The sequence below is a fragment of the Sinohyriopsis cumingii genome, chromosome 2 (assembly GCF_028554795.1).
Source record: "Sinohyriopsis cumingii isolate HCF-2022 chromosome 2, ASM2855479v2, whole genome shotgun sequence".
NCBI classification, from domain to species: Eukaryota; Metazoa; Mollusca; class Bivalvia; order Unionida; family Unionidae; genus Sinohyriopsis; species Sinohyriopsis cumingii.
In genome coordinates, this window is record NC_142962.1 from 37,925,992 (window position 1) to 37,949,920 (window position 23,929).

At 34.7% G+C, this 23,929-nt stretch overlaps 1 protein-coding gene and 1 long non-coding RNA gene across 2 annotated transcripts in view; one reads left to right on the top strand and one right to left on the bottom strand.

Moving 5' to 3' along the window:
- Nucleotides 1-23,929, top strand: part of LOC149804667 (autophagy-related protein 2 homolog B-like) — a 206,742-nt gene that overhangs the window by 27,294 nt on the left and 155,519 nt on the right. The window lies entirely within an intron of this gene.
- Nucleotides 16,898-18,306, bottom strand: LOC149804668 (uncharacterized). Its single transcript, XR_016416436.1, has 2 exons — nt 18,178-18,306; nt 16,898-17,586 (listed from the first exon to the last, which is right to left on the bottom strand). It is a non-coding gene; the product is annotated as an uncharacterized LOC149804668 (long non-coding RNA).

Sequence of the window (23,929 nt, forward strand, 5' to 3'; positions counted from 1 at the left end):
CAGCTTTCTTTTACATGAATAGTGGTCAACAGAATTTGTATCTCTTTGTAAATCGTATAACGGTTAAAACACACCATCTTAACATTTTCAAAGAATATATTTTAATTGGAAACACTCTATACTTTTTTCTTTTAAGTATTGTAGTTGAATACATCCTGAAGTGTGCATAAGCATTCAAACCATTGATACTCTATCTACAAAGTTGTGGCAGTTATTAGTAGATGGATAGATATCAGTAGGTAGATGGTGATATGAATGAAAGAAATTGTAAATTTATTTTAAAACTTAATGATTTAATATAAAATGCTCAAAGTGTACAAATAGTAGTATCCAACAATGATAAGTACATTGAATGCAGCTGACTCATCATTGGCATATACAAGTAAGGACTAAAAACAAGACATATTTTAAACATTTTATAAGATTTTGACTCACTGAATTCTGTTGTCCCTTTATTCCTGGTTACTTACAAGGTCACTAGTCAATCCTTTCTGCATAAATCCCACATGATATATGATATTACATTGTTTTTTTAACATGCAGGGTTAATCATTCTTTCCTCAGCTAAATAAAACCCTATTAAGTTATGTTTTTTATATATAGTCTTTTGATTTGTTTCAAAACATGAATGCACTCAGATGTATTAGGGCTGGAAGGTCAGTCAAAGCAAGTTGTGTGTTAGATGCATAATACCAGGGTGTGTTACAGGCATAGTATGAAAGTGTGTTACTGGCATTATACCAAGGTGTGTAACAGGCATAATACCATGGTGTGTTACATGCGTAATTGCAAGGTGTGTTTTATGCATAATACCAAGGTGTGTTACAGGCATAGTACCAAGGCACATTACAGGCATAAAACCAAGGTATGTTACATGCAAAATACACAGATGCATTACATGCATAACACCAAGGTGTGTTACATGCATAACAGGAATAAATTTGTGGAAAATGGTTTGCAAAATGTACAAGAGATGCTGATGTTAAAAAAGTGAACATATGAATAGTCAGTTTTAATAATGAGTAAGCATGGATGACTTCAAGGCAGCTTTAGCTGTTTCATCTGCTCTTTCAATATCTATAATACAACTGTGACAAGGCAGAAACAGTACAAAATACATTTTCCAGATTCTATCAGCAACATACCATGCTTCATGATGATGTTGGGATATTAACAGGTTGTCAAATTTAATAATTTGGAAGGCTCCCATCGTCAAAAGGAAATCTGAACAAGATTATGCACTGGCAGATCTGGATCTATGCCGTTTATTAGGAGTGGAATAAGCAGCATAGACCCTGATCTGCTTGCACATTATGTGACAGTAGATCAGGGTTTATGTTGGTTGCAGTTAAAAGTGAGTAAGCATTATTCTGACATATTTAAAATAACAGCAACATTAGTTTTCCTTCGATGTTATAATCGCAAGTGACTACTCACTTTTGACTTTGTACATTACATACCATAAATCAAAGTAGCCAACAATTTTCAAATGAATATGTGTATCTAAATATACCCTACAGAATTAAATATATAAAAAATAGGATTCTTTGATCACAGATACTTAAGTTTTGTGGAAATAGAAACTTTAACACTCATGATGATTTGTGAAGCAGAGATTAAGTATAGAGATTACCTTTATCTGAAAATTGTAGGGCATGAGACTTGTAAATTTTCTGATGTTTGGGTGGGCTTGCAATCATAAATTAATTCAGCATTTTTGTATACTGATCAAACAATCAGATAAGCTGTGTCATGATTATCTAACATTATTCATGATGACGATTTCTCAACGATTACCCTATCCAGCGCCTCTGAAAATTTTGGTGCCCTGTTTGAAATTTTTTCCCAGACAGTTACTGTAGTGCCTGGATATAGATGAAATTTATCACAAAATATTAAAAGAAAATGTTATTAATCATAAATAATAATAATAACAAAATCTAATGTATATTATGAACGGCTGTATTGGAAATTGTTGTTTTCTGTTACTTGACCACTTTTTCCCTTCTCAACTCTTTATTTATAACAAAATTCATTGGTAAATAGTTAGTATTGAGTCATATCCTACAACACAAATTTATGGCTTCCTTATGATTTAAACCAGGGGTCTCAGACATGCAGTCATTGGGCCACATGCAACCCACCAAGCCATATCATGTGACCCACAAAATGATTGGTGTCATAACATGTCAGGAGATACAGCAAGGGTGTTGTAGTCCTTGGGCCATCTAAAATGCTCTGGTGGCCCTCAGGGTGGTTTGAGTTTGAGACCCCTGATTTCAACAAATATTTTTAAAAGTTTTGGTTAGAAGACACAAAGCCTCGAAAGTATGTAAAATTTACATGGAATACATATTTGTCCAAGTGTGATGGCAGACTAGGTCCCCTGATAGTATTTTTTTAGAGTGATGACAAACTTGGTTCCCTAATGGTATTTGTGAGTGTGATGGCAGACTATGTCCCTGAATAGTATTTTGTGAGTGTGATGGTAGATTAGGTTCCCTAATAGTATTTTGTGAGGGTTGATGGCAAACTAGGTCCCCAATAGCATTTGTGAGTGTGATGGCAGACTATGTCCCCTAATGGTATTTTGTGAGTGATGTCAAACTAGGTCCCCTAATAGTATTTTGTGTGGATGATGGCAAACTAGGTCCTTTAATAGTATTTTATGAGTGTGATGGCAGACAAGGTCCCCTAATAGTATTCCGTGTGGGTGATGGCAGACTAGGTACCCAGATACTGTTTTGTGAGTGTGATGGCAGACCTCACATGTAAATTCCATTTTGAACTGCCTTCAAGTTCTGGGGTTATTATTGCATCATAATAACTTGATTGACATCACAATGACTTGACATGTCATCACTGATAGCAGTGTACACAGTAGTTTAAGGCTATTAAAACTGAATAATTTCCTTACTTTTTTCATTAAAAGTGCAGGAATGACTACAAATTAAAGTACAGGTATTTCATTGATGGTAAGTACCAAATGTATCGAATAATTATGAAAACATAAGTACCAGATGATTGTGTGGAATAATTATGAGCACCCTATTATGTATGTGTCAAATGCTTAGTTACCAACCTAAGTATATAATAATTGTATGAAATAATTATGAAAACATAAGCACCAAATAATCATATGGAATAATTATGAAAAAAAAACAAATTAGCAGATAATTGCATGGAGTAATTATGAAAACATAAGTACAAAATAACTGGATGGAATAATTTGAGAACATAAGAACCAAATAATTGTGTGGAATAATTATGAAAACATAAGTACCAAACAATTGTACAGAATAATTATGAGAACATAAGAACCAAATGATTGTGTGGAATAATTATGAGCACCCTATTATATATGTGTCAAATGCTTAGTTACCAACCAGTCATTTAAGTTTATCTGTTGGACATGATTGGCAGAAATTGAAATTTTGAAAGCTTCATTTGATCCTTCCAAATAGTTAATGTGCAAAACATGTAAAACACTTTAATCTTGAATGGTGCTATGATAGGATAATATGCTACATAATATATTCTGGCAGAGCACATGGTTTCATTTCTTAAGCATCGTCAGCCAGATGGTGTTTCATATGTGCAGGAAGCATTTTTGTGCAACACATATGCTTTCATTTTACCTTGAAACTAAATTTTCTGTTTTCTTTTATGATGACTCACTATACTAACACATTATTGCTGTTAATGATGACTCACTGTACTAATACATTATTGCTGTTAATGTTAAGTTGCTGACTGGGCCAACTGATCATTGAGCATTTCCTGACAATTTTGATCTCAGCCTTAAGCTTCATTGCCTTGGCTTAACTGTCATGAATCTAAGATTGTTAGTTTCCCATTGAACAAAAGTATTCTTGGTTTATTGTGGCTATTAGGGGGTGCCAGGATGTGCCATACATAACATTCCTGTTTGTTGACATTAGTCATGTTTTCTTGAAAATATGATCTACTTTCAGTTTGTATGCCTAATTTATATCAGTCACTGGTTGACAAGTCAATGACACCTGTGTTTACACATGCTGATGATATCATTTCAGCATGACTGGAGACAAAAAAATTCTTGAAAATCAACTATTCATAAATAAAATCATTTGACACTTTAACAAACAGCAGATGCTGAATTATTCCCCTCCCCAAGAAAAAGATATATTTTGGTTTTGTGCTGTGTGTTCATCCATCTGTTAGTCCATCACTCTTTCTTGTGAGCAAGATAGGTTAAAAAAAAAGAGACCAGACCAAATTCAATATTTTGATCCCTTGAGTGGGTCTCAAGACCTGGTTGGCATCTGATATGACCTTAGTTTTTAATTTTTTTCTTCAATTTTTAACTTTTTGGAATGATATTTTTTATAAACTCCATGTCAGCATTTTTAAACAAAAGTTTAGTAGAGGTAGACAAATAAAACATGTATTAGTATATAGATGACCTGATTAGAGTTTCAGGCCATTACAGCAGTTTATCAAATTATGTTTTACCGATTTTTAAATTTTTTAAACATTTAAGGCAGACAAATGAATTTTGGTACACTGTTATTTGTATCATTTTGAAGATGAACTAATTAAGATCTTGAATCCATAACAACATTACTTTTAGTGTGAATTTGTGAACTTTTTGGGATTGTTAATTTTTTAGCAGATGGGTTTTTGCACTATTAGGCAAAATGCACTTGACATAGAAAGTTTGGTAAACAAATTTGTATTCATAATTACATCCTAATCAGATCTTCAGGCAACTGCAGCAAATATTCCACTTTTTACACATTGTAAAACTTTGTTGACTTGAAGGTGGACAAATAAAATAACTTAATTTTCATGCATAACAACTATTTTTCAGCATTTTGAATGTTGTAATTGACTTGTATGGTCTGCTGTGTTTTTACAAACATGTCTTGTTTTGTTTGTTTAAATTTCTGTCCAATATGTTAGTTTCCTTGCCCCTCATTTGGAAAAATGTCAAATTTATCTAATTTTGCAAAGCTGAGGCTTTAGTGTGCTGCTTAAATTGACTGAATGATTTTGGTGTAATGAGAGGAAGACTGGATCTTTAAAAGTGGAATATCTGTATCACTCTGGTAACAATGATTTCATTTTATTCACCTTGCTAGATTTTCCCATTTCTTTTTTCAACTATCTTTGTCACAGGATGAATTGTTATTGGCATGGTGGTTGTGTTGTGAAACATGTTTTAGCTTTAAGAAACAAATCCATTCTGGTTTTGCCTACTGAGAAGGGGCCCCAAGTGGCCGAGTGGTCTAAAGCGCTCTCCGTTATGGATTACTGCCATCTCACCTCTGTCTGCATGGGTTCTAGTCTTGGATTCGGCTAATGTGGGCATGTGAGAAAGCTTGCCAGTAGCTTCTCATGGGTCGGTGGTTCTTTCTGGGGTTTTCCCGGGTTCTTCCTCCACCATTAATACTGGCTGCCATGTATAGCCTATCGTGTGCTGAAAAATGGCATTAAACCCTACAACAACAACCTACTGAGCAAGATGCCCATTTGAATGATATACATGTACACAGAAAGTATTTATAGATGTGGAGATCATTCATCTGGAACCTTTTCTTATGTTGTATGGGGACATCTTAATTTGGTCATGTCTGTACATCCATACCTAGAGGCCTGTTAGCAAGATTGTGTAAAAAAAAAAAAAAGCATTTATCATGAACACATTATTTTCATTAGGTCTGTAGCCTTAGGTGTGTAAGTAACATGTTATTCCATTTGCCCTCAACACTTGCACTACCTCTATTTAAAGTCTAAAAATAATTGGGATCATGTGACCATGATTACATAAATTCAGCACCTGTCAGACTGGTCACAGTTATTTCAGTGCTGGCTGCTACTATAGTAAAAGTCACACAGGTCATTTAAGCATTCAACATATTTCAGTAATGGGTATTATTTTTATAATTTGATCCTGCGTACATTTATATGGCAATTATTCACTTTATTTGGATCCTTATACATCCATATTCCTTTGTAATGTCATTATTTACATGCCTTGATAAGTACATATGGCAAAATCAGTGTTAAATTACATGAACATATTTTGGGGCAAGATCAGCCTAAAGGTGTGATCCGGTACAATCCAGATTGAATTTTGCAAACTGTGATGTCAAAATGAAAGATATGCATGTTGTGACAATTTAAGACTCAATATAATCTGTTCTTGACCTGGTTTAGTACATGGCTGTCATTGTAAATGTCCATAGCAATTGATAAGTTTCATGTGGAAGTATCTTTTCATTGTTTGACTTATGTGATGAAAAATTAACAGGTTTTAAACCAAGTGAAGTTGCTTAGGGCACAAAACAAAAACAAAAATCCAAGTTGGTGACTTACTCATCAAAGAATAAGGCAGGTTTTAGGCACAGATAGTCATAAAAAACTCTTGCAACCAGAAATACCAAAAATATGTTATTAATTTGGATAAATTGTTGCAGGTGGTTGTTCATAAAATCACAAGCTTGTTAAGGCTTCCCTACACTCACAGAGGCTTTATAGCTATTCCTTTGGTTAAGGTTGAAGTTAAGTTGGTACTGAGGCAAACATGAGACTGAATACATTGAAAACTTGATATTAATCCTGGTGTGGGCTTGTTTTATGATGAATACAGTATGTAGACCAGTTTATTAGGTTTGACCGCAAGCTGGCTGTCTGGTACATTATTGTCTGGTCACAAAGAGTCCTTTAGTGACTATAATAATCTGTGGGGAGTTGTTCAGATTTAAAGTGTTACAAAGAGGCGAGAATTTAAACCACTCACTGCTGACATAATTAATATTGCTTGTACAAGTAAGTTTATATTAATGTGTATTGTGAGGTTGATAGCAACTGGTCTGGGTTTGCAAAAATCTTTAAATCCTTTGCTCATGGAACGCAAAGACCTCAAGCAGAAAGGTGCTTTTGATGCAGTTTCCATTTGGGGCAAATCCAGCTCAACATTTCACTGAGAAAACCTTATCTGCTCAGACCCTTTGTAAGAGCTAAACAGTTAAACATCTGCAATTTCATGATCCCAATATAAACTTTTAATGTTCAAAGATTATGTTTTAAAGGAAATTAGCAAATTAAAAACTCTGTTAACATTTCTGGATACCAAAACAGAAGAGTTAGAGGGTCTTTTATTGGTTTTAGTAGACATTGGATAGGTGGGCAAGGGTGCAGGCCATAGGAGAAAAATATTGGCTCCATTTGTAATGTCTCGCCCCCACACAGATCCTTCAGGCTTCAGAAATTCCAGGTCTTAATGTCAGAAGTGAGTAAATGGGAAAAATTAATGTCTTGCTTCAGTGAATGGAAAGCTTTTACTGCTGACTAATAGGTTTTAGAGCCTCTTTTGGGATAGGGTTGAATTTGATCACTACTTCACCAGGAAAAGTTGTCAAATCATAAATTATTTTTGGAAGCAGGAAGAGTTTTGCTTGACACAGAGGTTTTATAACCTTAGTAGAAGGTGATGTTATGCAGACTGTCAGTAGATTGCATCAGTTTCTTCTAAATATTTTTCTAGTTCCAAAAAATTAAAGTTTTGAACAATTTTGTGAAATAGGAATGCTTTTAGCAAGAAATATTTTCTTTAGTTTTGTTTCTTATTTAGAAAGATTACCTCTTCATTTCTTTGGACACAAAAAATGCTTTTAGCATCCCATTCATCCCATTCATGAAATGAGTAAGAAAATATATAACTTTGTTTGTAATGGTATATTGCATAAATTTGCATTCCCTTTGATTAGTCCCCCATGTCATGTGTTTTTCCAAAGAGTTTGAAACCTGGTTTTTGTCCTTTTAAGATCATGGGTATTTTGATGTTCATATTATATTGATGACTCTTTGAAAATTAATTCAGACATACAGATATGCTCAGAGAATGCTCAGTCATTGTTAAAGAAGATGGACAATTAATTCAGACATACAGATGTGCTCAGAGAATGCTTAGTCATTGTTAAAGAAGATGGACAGTTAATTCAGACATACAGATGTGCTCAGAGAATGCTCAGTCATTGTTAAAGAAGATGGACAATTAATTCAGACATACAGATGTGCTCAGAGAATGCTTAGTCATTGTTAAAGAAGATGGACAGTTAATTCAGACATACAGATGTGCTCAGAGAATGCTCAGTCATTGTTAAAGAAGATGGACAATTAATTCAGACATACAGATGTGCTCAGAGAATGCTTAGTCATTGTTAAAGAAGATGGACTCAATTAGATTTACTATTAGAATATTTCAAGTTTAATGATAGACAGATGAAGACAAGAACATTGGAGGATGTAAAGAAAACAAACAATGAAAAACCAAGAATGTATGCTAACCACATGTTTCCAGATAGGTGTCTGGTGTCTGTCATGAAAACAAATGTCCCACTGTTATGTGACCTGATCATACATTCTACCTTGCCCATGTATCCCATGTAAATGCACCTAGGCCAAAAGAGCAATGTATTTTAATGGACACCAGCTGTGGCAGTTTTATGGGCACTAGTTGGGGCAAGATTACCCTAATGAAAAAACAAATAGCTTTGAAAACAAACTTGACCAAGCTGAATTCTAAACATATTACAAAACTGAACTGTGAGAAAATATTTATGTCATAAACTTTTTTAAAAAACACTGTTTCAGTTACACAGTTTATGCATATCAATGCCTATAAAAAAATCTGAACTCTGTCAACAACTGCAGCAAGGCAAATTTGACAACAGCTGTGTTATGCCAAACCTGCTTTGATCAAACTTTGTCAAACACCACCAATCTTTCCCAGTTGATCAAGCAAAATAATACAGTTGTAAATGAAAACTACTGCACTTTCCAATCAGTGGTCCATTCATCAGTCTACACACTATTCCACAAAATTTCCCTGTAGCTCATCATTACACTAGTAATAGCAACACTTTTCAATCAGTGGTCCATTCATCAGTCTACACACTATTCCACAAAATTTCCCTGTAGCTCATCATTACACTAGTAATAGCAACACTTTTCAATCAGTGGTCCATTCATCAGTCTACACACTATTCCACAAAATTTCCCTGTAGCTCATCATTACACTAGTAATAGCAACACTTTTCAATCAGTGGTCCATTCATCAGTCTACACACTATTCCACAAAATTTCCCTGTAGCTCATCATTACACTAGTAATAGCAACACTTTTCAATCAGTGGTCCATTCATCAGTCTACACACTATTCCACAAAATTTCCCTGTAGCTCATCATTACACTAGTAATAGCAACACTTTTCAATCAGTGGTCCATTCATCAGTCTACACACTATTCCACAAAATTTCCCTGTAGCTCATCATTACACTAGTAATAGCAACACTTTTCAATCAGTGGTCCATTCATCAGTCTACACACTATTCCACAAAATTTCCCTGTAGCTCATCATTACACTAGTAATAGCAACACTTTTCAATCAGTGGTCCATTCATCAGTCTACACACTATTCCACAAAATTTCCCTGTAGCTTATCATTACACTAGTAATAGCAACACTTGCCATATTTCCAGGACAGAAAATAAGTTATAACTTTCCAAGAAAATCATAAGTCAAAATCTCCTCACATGGTTATCAGCTAGGTATCTGTTTGAGGGGACTTTAATAGATGGTGATAATTTTGCAACCAGTATCAATTACAACATCAGTGTGTCACACACAGTTTCACCTCTTTCAAAGGAAAAGTGAGTTATATATGATAGTAACAAAGGTGTCTATTTCTCCATGAATAGTCCAACACATATAAATTGTGCTAGTCATTACACACTTTGTTAGAGCTGTGTATCCTGTATTGTATCATTGACCACCCTAGAAATGCTCCAAATTAAAAGACATGAAAGTTAATTGTTATCCTTATAAAAAATATTAATTACCTATTGTTTCTTATATAAGACATCTATTGATTAGATGTGATAATACAATAATAATATCAAGTTTCTATTTTCTCATGCATAGAACTTGTGTAGTTAGGGTTGACATGTCACCGCACTGCTTCATTAACTTGTGTAATTAGGGTTGACATGTCACCGCACTGCTTCATTAACTTGTGTAGTTAGGGTTGACATGTCACTGCACTGCATCATTAATTTGTGTAATTAGGGTTGACATGTCACCGCACTGCTTCATTAACTTGTGTAGTTAGGGTTGACATGTCACCGCACTGCTTCATTAACTTGTGTAATTAGGGTTGACATGTCACCGCACTGCTTCATTAACTTGTGTAATTAGGGTTGACATGTCACCGCACTGCTTCATTAACTTGTGTAGTTAGGGTTGACATGTCACTGCACTGCTTCATTAATTTGTGTAATTAGGGTTGACATGTCACTGCACTGCTTCATTAACTTGTGTAGTTAGGGTTGACATGTCACCACACTGCTTCATTAACTTGTGTAATTAGGGTTGACATGTCACCGCACTGCTTCATTAACATATGCATGGTGTTTACAAACTAGCACATGGCTCAAGACACTCATGGTGTAATACTTAATGATGTAACAATTATAAATATTTTTCCTGGGTATTTTCCCTAATGTTTTCTGTTTCTTTTTTAGAACAGCATATATAGCTAGATTCTACTGAGATAATTAACTACATTTTGATAAAACAGCATAAGACCTATATAAAAATAAGTGTCAGTAATAGTGCCTGAAGAATACTGTATATGCTGAATGTGCTACAAGGGACAAAGACAAGAAGAAAGAGTGAACATGTGTTTACTTTTATATATTAAAAAAATATTTCTACCAGGACAATAGCCAGGTGTCTAAAAGTTTTGGTCAGTTTATCTGGAATAAATACTTAAATATTCAGGGCTCATTTTTTTCATTTAGTATCTACAGCATGCAGGAAAGGTATTTCCTTGCAGAGATCTTTAAGACAATGGGCTGGCATTCTGCTAAAATCTATAAATATTATTATCTTCAAGTGTCAATATGTACAATTCACCAACATTGTCTTCACTTGTTGATATTTAATGAAATTATCTATTTTTAAATTGGCAATAGGTTTTTATATTATATGCCCTGGTATAAAATGTTCTGTATGTTTTCTGTCTTTGAATATACATGGGATGCTTGCTATAATGTTATTTAATTTAATTAACCCCTAATCCAAAAACATGCTGTGATGGATGAAGGACATTATTGGAATAGGCAAGCGATCAAGCATATATAAATTTTGACCCAGTGTTTTTTGGTATCATAGACCATAGTACAGGTAAACCCGTCATAACATGATGCTCAGGGTCCAAAGAATAACATCGTGATATAAGCAGGATTGCATTAACAAATTCTCGGAAAATGTCAAACTAGCTACATGTTACTTCCTCCAAACATTAAACAGTGCCTACTGTATTAAAAAATCTTTTAACTTGTCTGAACTTGATAGCTTTTCTTTATTTTTGTTTACAAATATAACACTGCAATATGTTTTAGAAAATTTTGTAAGTTAAGGCAAACATTAAATGCAATGCTGGGATTAAAAATCTGCTGGGGATATGTATAATCGGCTTTTAAGAGAGCATGTATTTAGGATGTTAAAAAGAGAGGTCACCTTAAATTAAAAAACGGAAGTCATACTGCCATCGCATTGTAACGAATTGTGTTATAATGGGCTTTTCCTATATGTTCTTTTAACCTAACCACCCCCATTTTCATTCTTGAGGATTTCCTACTCTTTGCTTTTTAAACAAACATAAACACATTAAAATTATGACCATGTTTTACAAGTCAGTGTTATTCTGCATTGAGGTTTTGATCAAAATGACCAGTCTTGTGTTCATGGTATGTCGTGCATGGAAAGGCCGATCTGAGAATACAATGAGATTTGATTATATACTTGTCTCTATTTCCTTAATGACCCATTGATTTTGAGGGTCGCTCATTGTACTGTCTGTCTAAAGCATTATATAATTCTACAGTTTCTGGTTTCCTTCAAATACATCTTGTTATGGTACATCCTCAGAAATAGATAATCCTAGGAAACCTCTTACTCAATAGTCATTACACAGAGTAGATAAGCCATTTGTAGCTTTATTGGTCATGGTAGCCATTTAAAACATGTGATAGGTTGTAACACTTATAAGCAGATGATCATTTCAGAAAATGGTTTTGTACTAAAAGACTTTTTTATGATGTCAGGTTTGTCCTAAATTAAAAACAGTGCTGACCAGCAGGGAGTATGGCAGGCATGATTGCCATTTTGAAAATCTTGATATTGCTACTCCTCCAGATCATACAGATGGTCATTCATATTGGCATGAGGTTTTCAGTTCAAGACTTCTTATTACACACTGTTTTGTAAAAAAAAAATGGTGGAGGTCAGATATCCAGTATGGCTGCCATGATGGCCATTGTGAAAATATTGTCAATGCTACTCCTCCTGAATAAACTTCTAACGTTCATTTCGTTGGAAATTAAATGGTGCTGATTGGAAATGTTACTATTCTTACTCCACATAAATGGATGGTCATATCAGCATGGGATTTTCAGCAATAACTAATTATGATATCCATTTGGTCCTAAATGAAAATGATGCTTATTTGACATCCTGTATGGCCACCAGGCATCCTTCTTGAAAATCTTATTTTTACGACTCCTACTAAATGTGTGTGTGTGTGTGTGTGATTAGGAGTTTTAACATGGCTTAAATTTAACAATTTTTCAGTCATATCACTACGATGTCTGCAGTGTGGCAGTTTTTAGTGATGTCTAGCACTGGTGCATCATGTTGCAGACATGTTGCATGATGTCCCACCCAGTCACATTATCCTGACACCAGGCCGACCAGTCCTAACACTAACCTCTTAATGCTGATCGCCAAGCGAGGCAGCTGTTAGTACCATTTTTGTAAGTCTCTGGTATAACTCGGCCGGGGTTCAAACCCAAAACCTCCCGCATCCGAGGCGGATGCTCTAACTACTAGGTCACCGGAGCAGTCTACTAAATGGGAACTCTCCTAACTGGTTGTCTAATTTGTCCAATATGCATTGCTGACATACAGTAAAAGCCAGGAGTTGAACAAAGCATTGCTTGCAATTGCCAACACTTGGATATTATGACAGAGTCAGGTATTGATGGCTTGCACCATTCAGACATGACTTTATCCAACCTTCCCAAAAAATTGTATTTTGCTGTCTCAGTCTCTATTTGTGTTTACATTCCTCTTTACAACTCATTTGCACAGACTCAGAACCATATTATTCTGGCTATAAATCCATATGTTTGCATTTTGGTTTTCACAATGGATGTGGTCAGTATAGAGCTTAACCAGCAGTAATTGAATATATATATTTTAAATGAATTCTGTTATTAATATTGGATGATTTATGTGTTCACATACTTTAAAATATGGTATAAAATAGCTAATATTAGTATATTATTATCTTTACATTATTGCATAATTCCCCAATAAAACCCCTATATTTGTTAGGGGTAGATTTAGAAATATCATTTAGAGGGAGCGAAAACAAGTAGACAAGGGTCATTTGGACATAAACCTTAGTGTGGGCACATGGGGCAAAGTTCTTTTAAGCTGCTGCATTTTAAGCACTTTCAGGGCATAAGTTTATTCATCGAACCATTAGACTGTAAAGAAAACTTAACTACAGCAAATATTCCAGTTAGTGCTTATGGAGGTGGGGGGCTCCAGTGATGCTACTCCCCCATAGTCTGCCTCTGTTTATAAGATGAAATACGATATAAATTCCTGTAATTTTGAAAAATATGTCTGGAAGGCCTCCATGTACAAAAGTTTAAACTGCAGTGGTATTTTTTAATGTTTATTTTTTATATATTCAAAATCTATACATATACATATAGTCATTGCAGGAAAATTCACAATATTTGTAATTGGGTTACAACCTCTCTGTAATGATTAGTCAGGTGGGATGGGAAAGGGTGGGGTGAGTTACATAAAAGGTCAAGAAATGGTACTGTTTCAGGTTAGTAAATATGTTAAGAAGAGTCATGTGGATTTGTGATGGTAAGCCAGGTTGGAAATAGAACGACAACTGGTGAATCCTCAAATAAGCACTGATACTGCTGTCCACATATATTGTATAATACTGTACATTCCTGTTAGGCCAAGTTCTACATTGTTGTTTACTTAGGCTAGGTATCGTTGAAAACAGGTAAAGTTGGACAGGACATGACACTTGAGATGGGAGTTGTTCAGTTGAAATATTGAAACTTACCTGTTGTATGACACATCCACTTGATCACAACAGGTTACTCTGCCTAAGCTATAGTGTCGCTTAAAAGGGGCATTATTATTGGTCCTATTTGGCAAGTGTCACTGCTTGACCAGATCTTTATGTCCAGTAGATAATACAGCTGTGACATGTACTGAGCCTTGTTTGTTGTGGTTAACATTATTTTATTGTGTTAATGGTTTCTGTGCTGGAGGTATGTCTGTTCAAGTGACATCATGCCATCATCCCTTGAAATGTGATTCATACATGAGTTTTCTATTTTTAGCTGTACTGGTCAAAGATCAGAAGAGCTATGGGATGGTCAGTTGTCCATCATACATTGTCCATCTGTGGTTCATCTATCCATTAGCACAAGTTTGTTATCAAGATCGCCTTGAAACATTACACATACATTCATCCCATGGTCTAGTTGGTCCTAAATAAAAATGATACCAATCTGATATCCAATTTGAGCATTGTGTTATCACTATTCTGCATGAATGAATCGTCATAATAGCATTGTGTTTTCACTGAAATACTTCCTATGATGCCTTGTTGATCTTAATTAAAAGTGTTGATGTCACTTCTAATATGGCCATCATGAAAATCTTGTTATTTCTCCTAGATCATATGACTAGTCCTATCAACACTTGCCCTCACAAAAAGATTTCTTAATAGTCTAATTGGTACAAAATTGAAATGGTGCCAGTCTGATATCCAATATCACCACCATGGCACCCATCTTAAAATCTTGTTATTGTTACTCCTCCAAAATGGAATTTATGAATGTACACACATAGTAGCCATCTAATAACCATAAATATGCACATCATAATGCACCTTCTTCGTCACAGTGTCACATATTTATTTGAATGATGCAAAAAGATCCTAGAACAACAGATAATGATGACGATGTTGATAGATGATCTAGCTAACATTTATTATTAATAAAGTGCTTGCAGTGCACACAATCTATGAACAACAAAAATGAGTCCAGGAGATGTAAATTTCGATTGATATTTTTGTAATTATGATCTTGTCATCACAGATGAATTTAGTGTCAGGTGCCACTATATTAATACCTGCCAGAAAAGGACACTCAAGAGCTACAAAACTGTGGAAGCTTCATACAGAGATAAAACATATAAACATAAAAAAAAAGGTCATAAGACATAGAATCCATTTTGAGCTGGCGTTTTTCATATTTAAGTTACCATTGTCAGATTTATCTTTAGCCTTAATCATACCATTTTGAATGCATCAAGTGCATAGTGATGTGTGACCTGTAAATTTGACACAAAATTCAGTGTGACACGTTAGGTCTGTAAAAGAATATGAATTTCTTTGTTTTGTATCTTTATCAGAATGCAGGATTATAACAAGATTTGTTGCATAATAGCATTGTGCTGTTCATTTCCTGTTATTGCAAGATAGGTCATTTATATTTGTGAGTTATATATGTGCACATAATTAGCCCTTTTAACATGTTGTAATAATCCTATATTTACCATGTGTTATTGTTAGCTCATTTGTTTGCTAATTATTGTCTACAAGGGGCTTGATAACAGTAATCTTTTTTACCATGCAGTATGTACCTATGGCAATATCCTATCTTCTCATTGCTCTCTGGCATTAGTAGATAATTAGTTAATATTTCCCCCATGATAACCTCATTTTGGATGTAGTCAGTTTGGTCTTAATGGCTAAAATAATAGTACAAACAATGCCATTCCACAGTTAAATTCTTAAACCAGTATAAGTGATTTTACATATTTAGGGCAATTACCTCCAAAATTTGAATTGCATGTAGTGTCCACATCGGATCAAGTAATTTTATATATATATAATAATAATAATAATAATAATGAGGACTTTGTATAGCACCTAATTTTTAGAAGCTCCAAGCACTTTACAACATTAAACAACACCTATAACATAAAAAAAACATAATGATACAATTACAAAAAACAAACACCATGAAATTAGAAAACATAGAAAACATGCTGAAAATATTTAAGGTAGGAAACATTATTAGGTCTTTAAGTTTGTTCTTGTAGTCAAAATAAGTGAGTTTTAAGAGCACTCTTGAATGGGATCACTGTGTCTTTGTGTCTAAGTTCAGTGGGCAATTCATTCCACATTGCTAGGCCCTGGTATGCAAAAGAACATTGTCCATATGACTTCATTTTCATAGTGGGAATAATGAGTATACGATTGTCAGAAGAGGAGAGTAAGTATCTTGCTGGTGTGTACACATGGGTGAGGTCGGATAGGTATGTTGGACTGGAGTCTGTCAGTGAAACGTAGCACAGAGAACAAATTTTGTGTTTGATTCTGGATCGAATGGATAGACAGTGTAGAGTACAGAGCAGTGGGGAGGTGTGCTCTGATTGTGGTACTCTAAGTATGATCCGAGCAAATGTGTTTTGAACTTTTTGAAGTTTCTGGAGTAGATATTGAGATAAACCAGACATTTTATTTTTTGTATACAATTTTGTAGATTGCATTATATCATACTTTGGTTACACATTCTGTTGTTAAAGACAACCTTTATGATATGAAACTATTGATATTAAAACTGGATTATGTTTGTCAATAAGATTCTGGTTAGACTACCAACAACAGCAGTACATATACACGATATAAAGACTTTCATAGTCTCACAAACAAAACTTAAAACAAACACCAGAAATATGACCAGAATTCTTTATTTTTGTTCAAGAAAACACTGAAATTTTATCATGAAATTGTTCATTATTGGAATGCAAGGATATAATATAAATCAGTTTACATTCCTACTTTCAACCAGCATCAAATTTACCAGACACATCAGTACTCAATCCTGACAATTAAAATGTAAATTTGTCAGACAAAATATTCAGATAAATTCATAATTTTGTTTGTACACATATGTTGTTTCCTAGGGTGGTTTTGCTAATATCATAGGAGGACATACAATTTAAAAAATTTAAATTGATGGATATATAGCTCTGAGCCCCCAGTCAGCAATGCTGTCAGTCTAGGTGGATAATATGCAAAAAATAAAATGTGAGGAATATTAATTTAATAACATTTCCATAATTTCCCCACGTGGTCGACCTATTTAATCTGCCAATTTCATCATCTGATGCGCAACATGAGTGTTTCATCCTGTCCCTGCTACTTTACTCATATGTATTATTTCCTTTTCCTTGACTGGTACTCCAGTACGTCCTTCACCCTACCACTTCCCCCACTTCTGTTCTCCGATCTGCCTTCAAACTTCTGCCTCAGTTATTCTGTCCAGTCCCGTGACCTCTATAACCACTAATCACTACTTCGTCACCTTTGGGGTGGCACTCGGTCCAACCAGAACAACTCCAAACAGCACCGAAAGCTTCTCTGTAAATAATAATGGATGTATAGTCTAGTCTTCCTTTCGACCAAGACAATCTCACACCCTTAGTTCATGCATACACTCACATCAAAATGTTCCATACTTGCTTGTATGATAAAATAATACAGCAACAGTTTTAATGACTCCTGATACATACATCAACAATTTCCATGACAAGAGTACACATTTTTAATTCCTGATATCTTAACTACCAACATCACACAATCAGATGCATTCCTGACCTTACAAATCATAAGAGGTACACACAATGTTCAAACGCAAATATGCAGATACTTCACAATATGTTCAAAACTATGTATTCAAATTCAGAATTAAAACAAGAACATGCATAAGTTCTAACATAACTCATTAATAAATGCAATAATTCAATATGATGTTCCAATGTAGGTATGTCAGAAAGCTTGCCACTAGCTTATTGTGGATCGGTGGTTCTTCCTCCACCATTAATACTGGCCGCCATGTATCGTGCTGAAAAATGGCGTTAAACCCTACAACATCAACAACAACTACAATATGATGTTGAATTTCTTTCTCTTTCGGCTTGGGTGTCAATAGACCATCTCTTCCAGTTTTACCAGTTACATCATCTCTTTGAAGATAGCTGCTGCTTTGTTCACTTCAGTGTCGATTCAAGCCGCAATGTTGTGCAACAAAGGACAATTGCCAAGGTCATGGTGACATTCTCCACCCCAGGTAAGTTGTTTACAATGTGACAGCACATTAGTAGGCAAAGAGACAAGTAATTACTTTTTAGTGTCATGATATCTGAGTCAAAGACTATAATAAGGTAATTTTATATCTGATTGGTTGAGCTTGTTACCACTCTGAAGGCTGAATTACAGTTGGATTTTGCTTTGCCTTGAACAGTTATTATTATTGTCATACTCAGGTTCTATAATAAGTGAGATATTAATGAGATACCTTGGATTGTTTGAGTTGGTTACCTCTCTAGATCTAGAGACTAGATTTCTCATTGGTTTCTAAACTTGGGAAATGAGTTTATGTCATCAAGGTCTTTTAATACTTTAAATATGAGACTGTAGATATTAATTATGTCTTTATCTTTAGACAGGGAGATACACTGTATATGAACTTTTAAGTAATGTGGGCCAGGGGAGTGATATGAGGCATACTTAACCTCTTTTTTGATTGGGTCTGTTAAAAATTTTCTTTCATTTACAAGCTTCAGGTACTTGTTAAGTATAATTTTTCAAAAAAATAATACAAATCAGACTTGATTATAATTTTCTTGATATTAGGCATCATATCAAATTTGGTTTTAATCTAGAAAATCCTTAAAACAGTAATGAGCAAGCACAAGCTAAAATTCACAAATATTTTCCTGAAAAATTATACTGAGTTAAGGTCTGTTTGACTTGCCTCTTTGTCTTTCAGTCTAGCAGGGATATTAGTGTCATGTGGACACATTTCTTCTCTTTATATGCCCACCGTAAGACAGAGATATTATGTTGTGATGCTGTCAGTTTGTCTGTCTGTTACTAAGTTGATTTCTGCACAATAGCTTGAGGAGTCCACCGTCTACATTTATCAAAGTTTATGGATGTCTTGCTTGCATCTGGGATAAGTAGGAACCATACTGATTTAAGGATTAAAAGCTTGAAGATCAAGTCACTAATTGAAAGATTAAAAATGTTTTTTGCACAATATCTTTACTTCTCCAACATCTGTGGTTACCAAACTTTGTGGATGGCTTGCACTTGGGGTGGAGAAGGACCATGTTGATTTTGAAGTGAAAAGGTCACAGGTCAGGGTCACAGTTTCTGTGCAATAACATTTCTACATCACACTGTGGACAGCTTGCATTTGGGGCAAGGGAAAAAACTATTAATTTTGGGGTCAATATGTCAAAGGTAAGAATCACTGATTAAAAGTAGAAAATGGTCTAGACAGAAAAAATTTCAGTTATCAACATTGAACATCATTAACCATGGGGTAGACATATATAATTTGCTGTTCACAGTGCTCTTGTTCATTATAGTTTACATTTGTCCTGATTATTTGATACACTTTATTCGGAGTGCAGTCAATATGATGGTGGCATTATCACTGTTTGTGATTTCACAAGAGAATGAAGTATGTCAGTGTTACAGAGCTGTTTGCTGTCTTCATCTTAGGAATATTTACAAACGAGAGTGCATCACTGTTATTCTCAGTCTTTTCTGCAAAGATGCTGCATAACCAAATTCTGTCAATTAAATGCTCCATCAATGAAGTAAATAAGAATTAATTACTTCTCTCATTTCAAGCATCGGACTGTATTGTATTGAGTAGACCTTACATTTGAATGATGCTGATTTGATGAACTTTTAACCAAGACAATAAATCAATATGATTAATAATCCCATGAATAATAGACAAAATATTCTCAATACAAATGATTGTGTGTTTGTAGTATAATGACCTTGCATTAGCCAATTCATGGAAACATGCTGTTGCTATTGAAATGGAAGGGGGAGGGGTAGACTAATTAGAGGTGACAACTGCATTACACTTTATGAGGCTGTAAAATAATATCCAATCCGTTTGCTAATAGGCATTCAGAATATATTGCTACCATAAGGCTGTTTTATCCTTGGGTCTTATAAAATTTTGAACCCAGACTTCACTCATTAGAATAAGAACTCATTACTTTGATCTGTTTTCACAGACTGAAATTCAGTCAAAACAAGGAAAGAGAACCACACTGTATGGCAGCTTAAAAATGCACTATTGTGTTGTCATTGGTATACATGTATTATGAAATCATTATAACTTGTAGCATCCTAAGCACAGTGGTCTGTCACAGCAAGTAAAAAATCCCTCTTTACTCTTATGTATTTGGCAAAATATTACCATTCTGCACTAAAGCCAGTGTAGGGAAATGATTGCAATTATTGCAGTTTAAATTGATTTTGATGTATTTATCAAAGCTTCCATTATTTTTGAGGTGGCATTTTATAACCAAATTTACTGTCAGGGTTCATATGGTCTTTGAAGGTCTTTGACAGTTTGGGAAAAATGAGGTAGCATTTTCAAGGCTTTGAAAGTTTGGTAAAATCGAGCAAATTACCCTGGGGTCTTTAAAAATCTTTGAAAATTGAAATAAACCCAAACATTTTAATTTTTTTCCATAATCAAAAATAAAATTGTCCAAGGTTGTTTGATTCTGATGTAGTCAAGGTTTCCTGGTTTCTTCCTTTTGATGACCCAATCAGTTTCATTTCATCACTAAACAATGTTGTAGTATTTTGTATTCATTGTTTTCTCAGATAACATAACTTGTATACAAAATGTTAGTGAAAATAGGTCTTGGAAATCTATGTTTGTGGTGTTTGAAAGTTTGGGAAAAGTCTCTGAATTTATCATTCAGAATTCTATATGAACCCAGACTGTGTTGTAACAGTGGTATTATCCTAATCAAGGGAAGTAAACCCCTGTGAGAAGTATGGTATCTATCATCCTCCTTCGATTGGACAGATTCTCTGTACTTTTTCCCATGATGCACAATGCTGATATGAAACTAAGAACCTATCACTGCAATTCATGTTTCCAAACCAGCTGTTATAGGAATGAAGTCACTGTCTAACCAGTCGGGAGACACAGATTAGTTATGGGCCTATGATTTTGGCTAACAAAGTTTAGCTGGATACCACAAACAACACTGCATTCTAGTTGTACTTTGACCCAAGTCCATCCAGTGAAATAAATTTTAACAAAACTGGTTAGTTTGTGACAAATCCTGTCAGACAGTTTTCCACTGTCTTGTCTACATGTACTCAGGATGTTTGGTATACTCCTGTTCTTAATTTTGTGTTGTGTCTAAGTTTTTGTTAATCAAAAGCAGCTGAGTATTTTTTACTTCCATTACATGATTATGATGAGCATGTCACCCAGTTTTTCATCACCAGTGTAGACTGTTAAAACAAAATTAAATAACAATTATATTCATGCACTGTTTGAAATCTTTATATTAACCTTCATATTATCAATCAGCTTGTATCTGAATGTATGTCTATGCAGTCACTGGATTCCTTAAAAGTTATACATGTACAGTTATGGGATCGCATCCACCATGCTCATGCAGTATTTTAGGCATTGCAGGTCAGGGTCTTAGATCTATGGCTCATAAATAGTATTTAGACTTTGTACTGGCTTTGAGGAAAGATGAGGAAGACATAATTCTGTTTAACTATTTTTTGGGCCTCGCAAACTATAAGGCCTGGTCTGCTTAAATCTTTTGTTCATAACTAGGATTTAGAACTATATAGACAAACTATAAGGAACCACTCTGGTGGCCTAGTGGTTAGAGGGTGTGCCTCGGATGTGGGAGGTCACAGGTTCAAACCCTGGCCTGGCCATACCAAAGACTCATAAAAATGGTACTAGCAGCTGCCTTGCTAGGCACTCAGAATTAAGAGGTTAGTGTTAGGACTGGTCAGCCTGGTGTCAGGATAATGTGACAGTGGGACATCATGCTACATGTCGGGGTGGGGGGGGCCTGAGTAGCCAAGCAGTCTAAAGTGCTCACCATTGCAAATCATTGCCATCTCACCTCTGTCTGCATGGGTTCGAGTCTCAGGTGTGGCCAGTGTGGGTATGTGAGAAAGCTTACCTGTAGCTTCTTGTGTGTCAGTGGTTCTTTCCAGAGTTTTCCCTCCACCATTTATACTGGCCACCATGCATAGCCTATCTTGTGCTGAAAAATGGCATTGAACCCTACAACAACAACATGTCTGCAGCATGATGCCCCAGTGCTAGACATGACAATAAACTGCCACACTGCAGACATTGTAGCAGTATAATTGAAAAATTGTTAAAGCAATGATACAAATCCAAATCACACACACACACATAAACTGTAAGGCCCAGCCTGCTTAGATCTCTTATTCATAGCTAGGTTCTAGACTTAAATTGTACTTGATCTAAGGAAAGATGAGGAAGATGTCATTCTGTTTAACTGTATATTGTAGAAAAACAGGTTGTTGTTCGAGTCCCTACCAGTGGTGAACCCCAATTTTACAACTAGAAGTACAGTCATATGCATTAATCAAGGTATAGGCAAGTCCCTACCAGTGGTGAGCCTTGTACACAACTAGAATTAAGTCATAGGCATTCATAACCATGGCTGACTGTAGGACTTATTCAGAACTTTGCCTTATCAGTCTAATAGTTCTTCAGCAGGTCACAGGTCAGCTACATTCATAACTGAATGAAATTCATCTTAACACTTACATTTATATTGAAAGGTCACATGACCAAAATTATGGCACTGACAGGGAGCTGTATTGTTTTAAGAATGTTAACTGGCTTTCTGTATGAACAGTCGGTCTCTCTTGTGTGTAGAATGCAATCAATCTTATTTTTATAATACACAGTAAGAAAGTTTTCAGCTGCATGAAAACATGAATGACTTTTCTAGTAAATCTTCTAAATTTTCTAAATTTCATGACAACATCCACCAAAGTACATCAGGATTTAGCAAAGATGGGGAGCGTTGACTTTGGATAATGAAGATACATAAGAAAATGATATGAGCATGTATCACTCAACATTTACCTGGTACAAATGAATAAATAATAAAAAGGGCAATTGACTTTAAAGTTGAAGATATTCACAGAAAAGGTTGTTACAAAATTGTGGAAATGATTATGTTTATGGCTATCAAATTATTTTACAGTAAAACAATTCATTTAAATCTACATATTTTTAGGTTGATTCATGAACCTAGTTTTGTGTTTACCAAATGAAATATGTGCATAATTTGCACATTATTCTGGATTTCATTCATTAAACTTTTTTTTTTAAAACTCCTAACTTGTTTGATGGATTAAAAATACACAAACTTAATTTATCAATTTTATGATCATCAGTGGCATGAGCAGTTAATTATGCAGATTTTCTAAGACTTTTTAAAATATCTTTCATGATGAGGATTTTTTTCAAGGCTTGATGTCACTTAATACAATAAAAAATCTTGAAATAAGTTGATATTTTGTGTTGAGCTACTTAGCAGTCTTTGGATTGATGGTATTTTGTGTAAATAGGGCTACTTAATGTTCTTTGGGTTCATGATAGTTTGTGTAGACAGGGCTACTTAATATTCTTTGGGTTCACGATAGTTTGTGTAGACAGGGCTACTTAATATTATTTGGGTTCATGATAGTTTGTGTAGACAGGGCTACTTAGTATTCTTTGGGTTTGTGATTGTGTAAATAGGGCTACTTAATATTTGTTGGGTTCGTGATACTTTATGTAAATAGGGCTACTTAGTATTCATTGGGTTCATGATAGTTTGTCCAGAGAGGGCTACTTAGTATTCTTTGGGTT